Below are 7,160 nucleotides of genomic sequence, written 5' to 3'. Positions count from 1 at the left end.
GATTTTTTTTTTTGATGGGTGAAAATGGTATGGTAACGCCTGCGCTAATGGGATACGCTGGCGGAGCACCAGTGAAGGGTGATAGATGAGAATGAAAACAGGCCAGTTAGCCCACCATGATGAATTCATCAGGAATTAACCATGATAGTTTCCAGGGGGAGACGCGATGAGGTCGACCTGGTTGGGTATATTGCTAGCAATGGGATTCTCAGTCTCCATTACTAACAATCCCTTTCCCCCAAATGATACAGATTATAAAGATAAACAATATGTACATTGTACACAAACAAAATAAATACGCTTTTTTTTTCTATATAATTATGCAATTAGTTCTAGATTAAATTGTCGATATACATATCTACATGTAAATATAGAAAGTGGACTAAACGCGGTCGAAATAAACGTTACAAAAAATCGGCGGTAAAGTTGACAAACCGCATCTGTAATAAATGCAAAACAAGTTGATTTGAACGAGATATGGCATACGACGTCGGTTCTCGTTTTTGTTTTAAAATTTGTCCAAAATGAACAGGCAAAGAGCATGGCCCATACAGCCCAGCCGTAAGTTATTAATAGTTCTTCATGAATGGGGAGAAAATTATTTCATACGTATTTTATATTAATCTGTATAGAAGTTGTAACTACCAAGCGCTTTCGACGTAGATTCAGAATAGTTCGGTGTTTTTTTTTTTTACTTTTTCGACTCACAGGGTAAAGATTCATTCATTCATGTTATGTAAAAAGAATGTCGAATAAGAAAATAATGTAGCAAATACGTTAAAAATTAAATAACTAAGTTAACGGAGAGATCTAGACTGACATATCAAGATCAGCTGATAGGTCGCCATTTTTTTTAATAAATAATAATGGAATGGTAACCCGTAGGTAATGGGAAACCTGAACTAGTCCCAAACTGACGAATTTTCTCTTTACGCCGAATTAACGCGTATCTACAAGGGGGAAAGGAATTGTTAGTAATGGAGACTGCGAATCCTATTGCTAGCAATATACCCAACCAGGTCGACCTTCTCGCGGTTCTCCCTGGAAACTATCATGGTTAATTCCAGATAAATTCATCCTAATGGGCTAACTGGCCTGTTTTCATTCTCATCTATCACTTTTCACTGGTGCTCAGCAAGCATATCCCGTTAGCGCAGGTGGGGTTACCATACCATTTTCACCCATCAAAAAAAAACGCGTATCTAATTTTTTAATGGAATGGTATCCACGCCTGCGCTGTCAGTATACGCAGGCACGATGTGTGGATAATGATTAGTGAGGGTTCTTGAGGATGAACATTACGTTGCACTGCACACACTAATGTTACTCCATAATTAACATAACTGCTCATTAATTGTCCACTGCCAAATAGATCTTTCCCATCGTCCGCCATAAAATCATCATCATCATGAGCCCAATGAAGGGGGCTTTGCCAGTAGTTGCCCATATGGAGTATTGCTGTCACTTATGGGCGGGAGCACCTAGATACCAGCTTGAACCTTTCGACTCGTTGCAACGACGAGCTATGAGAATTGTCGATGATCCCAGGCTTGCAAGCGGTATCGAACCCTTAAGTCTTAGGATAGATTTTGCCTCACTCTGTGTGTTCTACCGCTTGTACAACGGATTGTGCTCAGAGGAATTATTCAATATGATGCCTACGGCCACTTTCTATCATCGTACGGCTCGCCATCGACAGGGAGTTCACCCTCATACCCTACAGCCTAAATGGTCGCGTACAACGCGGTTTCAGAGATGTTTTCTCCCACGAACACTCAGGTTATGGAATGAGCTCCCTGCCAAGGTTTTCCCAAAGACTACAGCATGGGGTTCTTCAAAACGGGGGTCTCTCCTCTGGTATTGCAGGCGTTTATAGGCTACGGTAGCCGCTTACCGTCAGGTGGGCCGTATGCTTGTTTGCCACCTCAGTGGTATAAAAAAAAAGTTGCCATGCTTGGCAGGCGAGTAGCCAACAGTAGTTAGGGTTTTATGTTTTTTTTTTTTTATACAACTTAGAATGGCAAACAAGCTGACGGCTCACCTGATGGAAAGTGGTAACCGTCGCCTATAGACATGAGCAGTACCGTGGACATAACAGAGTATACTGTTTCGCCCATGATACCCCCCATGCGTTGCTATTCCTGAGGACTCAGGTGTTATTCCTCTGTACCTTGTAAATTCACGCCATATCCCACCCTTCAAACCGAAACGCAGCCATGCAAACACAACTGCTTTACGATTGAAACACGAATGGGACAGAGGTACCCAAGCAATCGACTTTTGTACAAAGTCTCCCTCTGGTAATGTAATGTATAGTAATATTTTAAGAGGAACGCTGCTATTCATTCTTATATTAAGTTCCCTTAGTCGCCTTTTACGATATCCATGAGACAGTATATATGAGTATATAGTATGTATATATTATATATCATAATGATTGATTCAGTCATCAATGTGTCGAAATGTAACAAACAAACTCAATATCACGTTCATAATATTATAGTAAGGTTAAAAAACAACATTTGATAGGAAATTAAGAGGTCGCAATTCCTAGCGTGATAGGAATCACAATCGTCATTGTAAACGAGATAGGAATATAAATTGTGACTCTAAGCATACTTTACTATGCAGCGTGTATGGATTGAATCGGTCATTCTGTGCAGAAGTGTTACTAAACTAAATTCAGGTTAGGTGACCGCTATTAGTAATTGACGTAATTCTGGTAACAGCATAAGTTGCACACCTAGACGGAATATTAATTGCTTTTTTATATTAGTAGGAAAACATTTATACTTATAAATTATTTCTATATAGATAGATAGATACTCTTTATTGTTTCCTCCAAAAGATAACAATAGTAAACTTATCATAAATACAAACAATTACAGGAAATGATCGCAGTGAGAACACAATGGGCGGCCTTATCGCTATAAGCGATCTCTTCCAGGCAACCTTATACTCTTCCACAGCGTCCAACTGGCCATATAGTCGAGGTGACATTTGCCAGCCGGGCCCAAGCCTGTGTGGGCCCCAAGGGCCTAGCTTGCAGGGCTTGCGGTGCCACTACCAACTGGTGCAAATACCATCATCTAGTTTCGGTCCCGGGGCTTGTAGTTAACCATCCCTTGGCCGTTCCGGGCCAGTCCGGTCCTGCTCTTCCATAGAAAAGGTTTTGTAATATCTGACCGATATCGCTATTTAGGCATTTTAAAAGTTTAATTGTACACTAGGATGGCGGGAAATTAATACAAATAAGCATTTGTTCCATACCCATACACACATACACTCTATCTATATAATCTAAGGATTAGACATTTGCCCCAGTGACTTGGGGGTAGTGACCCCCGGAGTTAAGGCTGGGCTAAAGGGCTTCGCCCGAGGCCTACCTAACCCTCCCTATAGGAAGGGGGGGAAGGGATTGTTAGCAATGGAGTTTGACAGCCCCATTGCTTCCCCACGTGGTTCTCCCTGAAAACCATCGTGAACAATTCTTGTTGAATTCGTTACAATGGGCTAACTGACCTGCTTCATCCTGACCTATCATCCTTCACTGGTGCCCCGCCGGTGTATACCGAGTATCACCCACTAAAAAAAACCCTCCCTATAGGAGAGTCGGAAGCCGCCGCCGTCATCGTCCGAGCAAAAAACTAGTTTCAAATACAATAAAAACACAAGTCATTAATATCATAATCTTTTATTTGAATTTTTTTTTCAATTTTAATAATCTATTTACAAGATAGTCATTATATCATAATAAAAATATCTCTATGGTTAATGCAACAACATCAAACATTCTTCACCAAAATAATATGACGCGAGTCACGTGGTGACGCGATGACGCAATGACGCGGCGTTAAACGAACACACGCGTCAACTAGCCATATATAAACAAACTGACAATATATAATACATATATATACAGATTGACATCGAAACCCATTGCATTCTTTTAATGGAGCATTCTTTTAGCAAAATCTAGCATTTACCAAAAAACTCGAGTCCAAATACGACAAATTATTTATAATCTGTTGGGCTAAACCATACCGTAAACAAAAAAAAATTGACATTGCCGCTGATGTCTAGTAACCAGTAATACAAATCAAATAACGATTAATTGGTTGAATTTTCCAAATTGTTTCTAATTTTATGTAAAGAGAAACACCTCACCTGATGGTAAGTGTCTTCGCCGCCCATAAGCACCCGTAACACGAGAAATTGCAGGTATAAAAACTGTGATTAACGTGGCACGCCCCTCCAACATTTTACGTCAATGTATGTGACTATATACAGACACAGTGCTCCGTTTGTGTTCGTGAGAAATTGTCTTCAGTAGCGATCCGACCAGAGTGTTGTATGTATTCCTTGGTCGAAACTTTGTAAATATTTTTACTAGCACATTTTTTTCTTTTTAATTTTGGTGTGGCGTGCCACGAAAACGATCAATAAAGCCAATCTTTGAAAAAGGAATATGCTCTTTACTTGAAGATTATGATCTGAACGTATCTGTGATAAACTCAACAAAAGTTGGTCAAGTTTTTATTGAGTTTTATTGAAACAAACTTATATAGCTTCCCATACTAAGTGGACAGTTTTAGACGTGCCATATTAGTATGGGTGACTCAAAATTTATGTCGCTTTTTGACCTAACCTTTCTTTTTGAGAAATCTCTTCAATTTTGCCGATAAAACACTATCTTAGTACGAGCAATGGTTTCGGTCTCACCTTGTATACGTTGTTTGTTGTTGTCGTTATATTGAATGTTGAAAACTAAAGCCATCTGAAGGCGACTTGAGTAAGCGACAAGAGTATTTTAAACACGTTTCTTCTTGACTAGACATTGGAATTACACGCGAAATATATATATATATATATATATATATATATATATATATATATATATATATATATATATATATATATATATATATATATATATATATATATATATATATATGTGACCAAACCGTGTTGAACGAACACTGGGTCGTTTCATAAATACGATCAATCGAAAAGAGAATTATTTTTAATTAATCACTTCCAACTGACAGCCATACTATGCCGACTCACAAAGTACTCTATGGTATATTAGAGATGGGAATTAAGGCGATTTTTTAGATAAACTATTATAATTTACTTGAATTATCTCGAAGTTTCGACCACTTCAACAATTTCTTATAACCATAAAACAAAAAAAAACTTATCAAACCCTAATTTTGTTACTCGGGGGAAAGGGATTGTTAGTAATGGGGTCTAACCGACCCATTGCTAGCAATATACCATCTGTCAGGTCTACCTCCACGCGGTTCCCTCTTGAAAGCATCGCGGTTAATAGTGGAATTTATCACGATGGGCTAACTGATCTGCTTTCATCGTCACCTATCGTCCCTCACTGGTGCCCCGCCACCGATAGCGCGGGCGGGGTAACCGTTCCATTACCACCCATTAAAAACCCTCTACTTTTGTTTCATCAGTCCAGTTTCTAACCATCTTTCCAGCTGAATATGCTACCAAATATAATGATATAATAGTGCTTACAAACTTATATAATAAAATCTCCTAATATGTTTATTTATATAGAATAAAATTAAAATATTTATCAATCATTTAAGATTTATTTTTAATAAATTACCACGTGAAATAATCGCGTGTAACTCCAATAAAGCAAGTATTTAAAGTAATTATTTATTCAAAAATTAATTATTAATAAATATAAATAATCAATTTTCGACTTTCGATCAGTAATAATAAGATTCAGAATCAGCGTTCAAAAACAAGACAAAAAGTGAATTCCGAAAACATTATTATTTCCTTTATATTGTTTTCTTTACTAATTATTATAGAAACATAATTTCTTCTGGTCATATTTACAAAAAATTAAAAATTACATTACATAACCTTATTTTTACTTAAATTTATAAAAAAAAAAGCAACAGCTTTCTCACCCGTCCTTTTTAACTAAAATTGCATTCCGAATAAATAAGAAACTAAAGAAAAAAATAACATCCAAAAATGTTTTCGAATTTAAATTTATTCGAATTAAAAAAAATATATTTCTTTACACGTATAGTGACTGTAATCTCGTTTATTAATGATCGATATTTATGTTAATAACAAATTTTAAATAATAAATAATAAAAAAAAAACTCACAATTGATTATTAAAAAAAAAATAAGTTGAATGACCTGCGTAGGGTCCCATAAACGTTAAAACGCACTTGTCGCAGTCTTAAATCTAATATTTCTTTGTATTAAACAGTAAGAAAGAGCAAGGTGCTTATCGTTGTGTCTCGTTCTGGCACTCTTTATAATGTTTAGCTACGAATACACAACATTTCCGTCTATAATTGTGTTCCACAAAAAAAAATCTAGGCATGGATGATATGGATACCGTCTCCATCTCGCTCCATACCGGTATTTTCAGATATTATTTTTGGATAACAGACTTTTAACATATTTGTTATTAGACCAGTATATATATATATATATGTATATGTATATGTATATATATATATAGAAAGGGATTGTTAGTAATCCGTATCCCGTTTTTTTTTTGATGGGTGAAAATGGAATAGTAACCCCGCCTGCGCTAACGGGATACGCTGGCGGAGCACCAGTGAAGGGTGATCGATGAGAATGAAAACAGGCCAGTTAGCCCATCATGATGAATTCATCAGGAATTAACCGTGATAGTTTCCAGGGGATACCGCGAGGTGGTCGACCTGGTTGGGCATATTGCTAGCAATGGGATTCTCAGTCTCCATTACTAACAATCCCTTTCCCCCAGCGTATCCCGTTAGCGCAGGCGGAGTTACTATTCCATTTTCACCCATCAAAAAAAAACTTAAATATATAGGTATTTCTATATATTACTCGCCGCTAATATTAAAATTTGTAGCGTCTGTTATTTAATACGAACACAAAATTTCTAATATCTCTCTACCTATTCCGAGATGGAGTTGGCGTGAAGTTGATGCCAATGTATTAAATTGTATTGTATACTGAAACACCTATACTGCAGATTTTGTTTTATTGCTTTGTTTTTTAACAAATAGAATATGTTATTTCATAGTTCCATAATACGGAAATTAAATTTAGAATATTAATGTATGAATTTACATTCCATAGACAAGGTGAACGAGATCGTTCGTTCTATTTTTAAAT

This window comes from Galleria mellonella, unplaced genomic scaffold (genome assembly GCF_026898425.1).
Source record: "Galleria mellonella isolate WM207_F2 unplaced genomic scaffold, CSIRO_AGI_GalMel_v1 utg63, whole genome shotgun sequence".
Taxonomy (NCBI): domain Eukaryota; kingdom Metazoa; phylum Arthropoda; class Insecta; order Lepidoptera; family Pyralidae; genus Galleria; species Galleria mellonella.
The sequence above is the reverse complement of the archived record's forward strand: the minus strand, read 5'-3'. Positions refer to the sequence as shown.